We start from the raw sequence: 5,309 nt of genomic DNA on the forward strand, positions 1-5,309 counted from the left end.
CAAACATAGTCACTGGAAGAAAGATAGCCTCTTTAACAAATGGTGCTGGAAAAATTGGCTCTTTACATGCCGAAAACTCAAAATTGACCCAGGTCTATCACCATGCAGTAAACTAAAATCAAAATGGATTAAAGTTCTAAACATTAAAATAGAAACAGTAAATCTCCTGGAAGAAAAAGTAGGAGGAACTCGTGAAGACATAGGGATAGGCAAAGAGTTCATGAACAAAAGTCAAATCTCATGGGAAACATTTGAAAGAATTAAGAACTGGGACCACCTCTTATTGAGATGCTTTTGCATGTCAAAAGAAATTACCAACAAAAAAACAACACACTTATTTGGAAGACATCTTAACAAATAAGTTCTCAGTTCTGCTTGCTAGAATTTATAAAGAACTAAAAAACACTAGGGCCCCAAAATTTAAAGACCCAATGCAGAAATGGGCATCTGAGATGAACCCACATTTTCAGAGGACAAAATTAAAGAACCAAATAAGTATAGGGAAAAAATGCTCCACATAACTAGCCATCCATGAAATGCAAATTAAAACAATATTGAGATATCATCTCTCCACTGAAGGAATGGCTCTCATAAAGAAATCAACCAATAAGAAACGTTGGAGAGGCTGTGGGGAAAAAGAAACCCTTCTCCACTGCTGGTGGGAATGTAGACTGGTGCAACCGCTATGGAAATCAGTGTGGACACTCCTTAGAAAATTAGGACTGAAAATACAATTCAAACCAGCTATTCCCCTACTAGGAATATTTCTGGAGGATCTGAAAACATCATATTACAGTGATATATGTTGGTCTATGTCTATAGCAGCACAATTTATGATAGCCAAATCTTGGAAACAATTAAGATGCTCATCCCTTGAGGAATGGATGAAAAAGATATGATATTTTTATACAATGGAGTATTACTCAGCTATAAAGAATGATAAACTCAAAGCCTTTATATTTAAGTGTATGGCACTTGAATATACACTCATAAGTGAAATAAACCATACACACATGTGTAAATATCATATACTTTCCCTAGTATAAGAACTCAAAAGAAGAAATACAAATGGAAAGGTATAATACAATTAAAAGGAAAGGAAGAACTTGAGGACTAGATAATGAAGAGAGAGCAAGGATAAAAACTAGAAACATGACAGAGGCAAGCCATACAGTTATATGTAAAAGATGAGTATGGCAATAATACTCAGAATCTTCAGAAGATTTTCAAATCTAGCAGTTAATTGGAAGAATTCTCACCCTGACTAACTATATATGGTGACACTTGTGAACTGAGCAACTGCACTGAAGATGGAAATTTGTAATAGTAGATTCATACTTGGAGTACCTGTCATTCTGGTCTTCTAAATATGTGCTGCTTGTCATGACAGAACAGTTGCTGCCATACTGTTTCTCGGGTAGATGATTGTTTAAAAAGGAAAGGGGTGATGAATGAAGGCAGGATACAGGAAAAGGAATGTTGTGGGACTGTCCTGCTACAATGCTATATCTGGTTAGATTTCTGGACTTATGTGTAAACATATATAATTCTTTATTCCTATTTTTAAGTATATTTTAATTTTTAAAATTTTTTTCATCATATTCTGTAGGGACTTAAAGTTTAACATATTAATACTTGATGAAAAATACCTGTTCCATGTTATGCCTAAGATTTTTGATATTCAGACAGATATAAGGTTAAGTTCAAAGGCCTAGGTTGTATGGTAATAATAAGCTTCTCTTCTGGAGGGTTAACAGCCTAAGCTTTCAGATCAAGAATTAGAGAAAAAAGGATGGCCACAAGGAAAGCCAACATTTTGGCCCTAGCCTTCCAAAGTCAATTAAGACTCAGAACATATGAGGACTTGTACATTATGAGGACTGTAACACTATGTAACTCAGTTGTGTCCTGAATTTTCTAATAAAGGATATCATGGGCCCAAAGAGGAAAGTGATCAATGATGTACAGTGTGCTTATGGAGAGTCACATGGAGATAAATCTTTTTCTCAGTCTTTCACAGGGAGCACATTGGCCAAGCAATGGCTGTGACTCATCCACATGGCTGACACTGACAAGGATCTACAAACTGTGGTACAGGGTTTCAAAATAAGTCCTGAGGGGATTTCACTGACCTTGGCAGATACAGAAGTTACATTTCTTGTTATATAGGTGTTGCTTTGTCTTGGCCTTAACCATCCAGCAAAAATGTATAAAAACAAAGTTTAAAAAGTAAAGCCATATCAATATGCTGAGCTGTAAAAGGCTCAAGTCAACAAATTCTGACATTGTCATTCCTATAGATAATCCACTACTATTATGGACTACTAGACTATATTGGAATGTTTCTGAATTCATGCACCTACAATATTTAAGTGACAATGGAATACCCATATTTCACAAAACTAAACCAAAAATAGGAATATAAATGAATGACCATTTTGTATCTGTGTATTCAAATTAGGATAGATATACAGCCACTTTCTCTAAATTCAATGAATAGAAAGATTTGTACTATTAGTGTTTGTGGACATAATATCATGTTTGCACCTTGTACTATAAATACCCACTAAGAAGACAACAATATGCAATGTATTAATTATTGAAACTGTACTACTAATCAGTTTTGAAATTCTCATTGCTATTTTTTTCTCAATAAAATTATGAAAAAAGAAATCAAATAATAAATGCTAAAGAGGATGCAGGAAAATAAAACCTTTCTCTCATATTGCTGGGAATGCAAACTACTACAACCACTATGGACATTTCTTAAAAACTGAAACTAAAAATTTCATTTGACCCAAGTTTTCCCCTATGTCCTCAAGTGAGTTGAAGTCAATATATTATGCTGATACACAAGCACACAGTTAATAGCAACGCAATGAATAATGACTATCTTGGAAACAGTATATCTGCCTAACAAAAGATAATTAGAAAAAGGAAATGCTGTATTTATGCACAATGGAGTTCTACCCTTCCACTGAAAAAGATAAACTTGAGTCATTTGTAAAAGAAATATATAATGTAGGGAGGAAGATAAAGGAAAAGGTAAAAAGGGAATTAACTTGCATTCTATATGTGGACTAATTCCTTATAGGGAATGCAACCATTATGTACTACAAACTTATATTACTAAAAAATAAAGATAAAGAAGGTGGCCATTTTAGTTATGAACATATTTTAAAGTTTATCTGCATTTTAAAACTGCCATAGAATGATTGCATAGAGCATGGTTTTAATGAAAAAATAGTACAATAAACTTACTTCTGGACCAGGCCTCATTTGTAGGTTGGCCCTTGCCTGGTTACAGCTGACCTTCAGACATCCCATGGTTCTGAGCCCTGTGATGAGGTGTCAGGCAGGTGGCTATGAAGAGCTCACCAGGACCGCCCCTTCTGCTGGTAAGTGAGACACAGCTGTCACCTGGTATAGTCTGATGATTCAACCTCACATCACTTAGCAAAAGAAAATGGATTTATTTTTCGAGCTTCATACCTTGTGCTGTGTAAAAGAAAGCTTCAAATCAGCCAAAGAAATACTATCAAAATATGTCTGCTGGGAAAGCACTTATGAAAAGTATGTAGCTGGGAAAATTGTCTTCTGTATGTTTTCACTGCTACTTCAATCTGTGTGTGGATAATTCCTCTTTTTAATTTTTTTTTTCAGAACCGGGGATTGAACTCAGGCTCTTGCGCTTGCCAGGGAAGTGCTTATTCCACTGCGCCATTTCCCAGGCACAATTCCTTTTTTTATATACATAAGATATACAACGGCAATCTCATTTGTTTTCCCATATGTGTTATTCATCTCCCATATATATTTCTTTCAAAGGAAATATGTCCCAGTTTTCAGCCTTACAGAAACTCTTCCCCTAATGTAAACTATTTTGAAGTATAGACAGAGATGATTAGATACAGAATAGATGATATAGCCACAGATAAAAAATGACTATAGCTATAAGCAGATATAGATATGGATACAGTTGTATGTCTCTATATATGAATAGATATGCATACATGCACATATATATTCATGTTTGGTTGTACAGTATAGCATCTTTAAATAATATGAGACTTACTTTAATGATTCACTAATTTCATTTTTCATGGAATTGCTCTTTAAATCTCCAAGACGATTTTTCTTTAATTTATGTACTTGGTACAGAGTCTCACTGCATAGCTCAGACTCATAATGATCCTCCTATTTTCAGCCTCCCCAGTGCTGGGATTATAAGTGTGCACCACCATGCCCAGGACTTGGTCCCTAGATTAGCATGTCTGAGGGTGGGGCCAGCAAGGCAAGTGGTATTGGGAATCAAACCCTGGTCATTGCTCTTGCCTAAGAAGGTGCTTAGTCCCTGGAGCTATCTCACTGGCATTCCAAAAAGATTTGAATGACTTTTTAAAATAAAATGTTTATTAGTCATTGTTAATCAGCTATTCTTTTTTGAAAATTTGTAATGTATGTATTGTTATATGTTATCCTGTTTCTTTCTTTGTTTTTGTTTTTCTTGCTCTTGTTTTTACTCTTCAAAATAAAAGAAAGTTATAATAATAAAAAGTAAAATAAAATGTTAACTTACATGGCTAGTATGGATTTTCGACTTATTTTTATTATAATACACCAATCTATGAAATTTATAGTCCTCTAAGAGTTTTATCTTAATTTTTTGCTCCATCATTTTTCCCATCACTTCTGAATAGAAGTTGCAGAAAAATATGAAGCAATTCTTGTCAGTTATTTATGATTCATAAATATTGTTTCAAACTACTTTTCTTCCATTTTTTCAATTATTAATACTTATGTAGATTTATGTAGCACCGGAAGGTTTTTACGTTTTCCTCTGAAACTTCTACTTCTCATTTTCTTTGTCTTAGATAAAAGCGAATTTTGTAATCCCAAGTGTTTAAACACCAGTATATGTGCACACACAAGGGCATAAATATCAATTCTGTTGATTAACAATGCTACATTTGGAATTCAAAACACAAATTTGCTAGATTTTGTAGGGATTTAACCCCAGACTCTTGGATATTTTTTTTCAATTGCTGCATTGTCATTATGTCTATTTTTAAAAATCAATTTCAGACTAAGTATGAACATATAGATTTAGCAGCCAGAAGCAGTCATATCAAGCAAATAGTCCAAGACCTCACATACATGTTTTGCAGTTGAACAGCTTCATGGTTATTTCCAGATTCTCCACGAGAAAAATGCTGTGGCACATAGTTTATGCCATCTATTGTGGAAATAAATAAGACATGATAATACAGTGGAAGTGCCTTACCCATCATTAAGACTTATCCATCATT

The sequence above is a fragment of the Octodon degus genome, unplaced genomic scaffold (assembly GCF_000260255.1).
Source record: "Octodon degus isolate 3935 unplaced genomic scaffold, OctDeg1.0 scaffold00038, whole genome shotgun sequence".
Taxonomy (NCBI): domain Eukaryota; kingdom Metazoa; phylum Chordata; class Mammalia; order Rodentia; family Octodontidae; genus Octodon; species Octodon degus.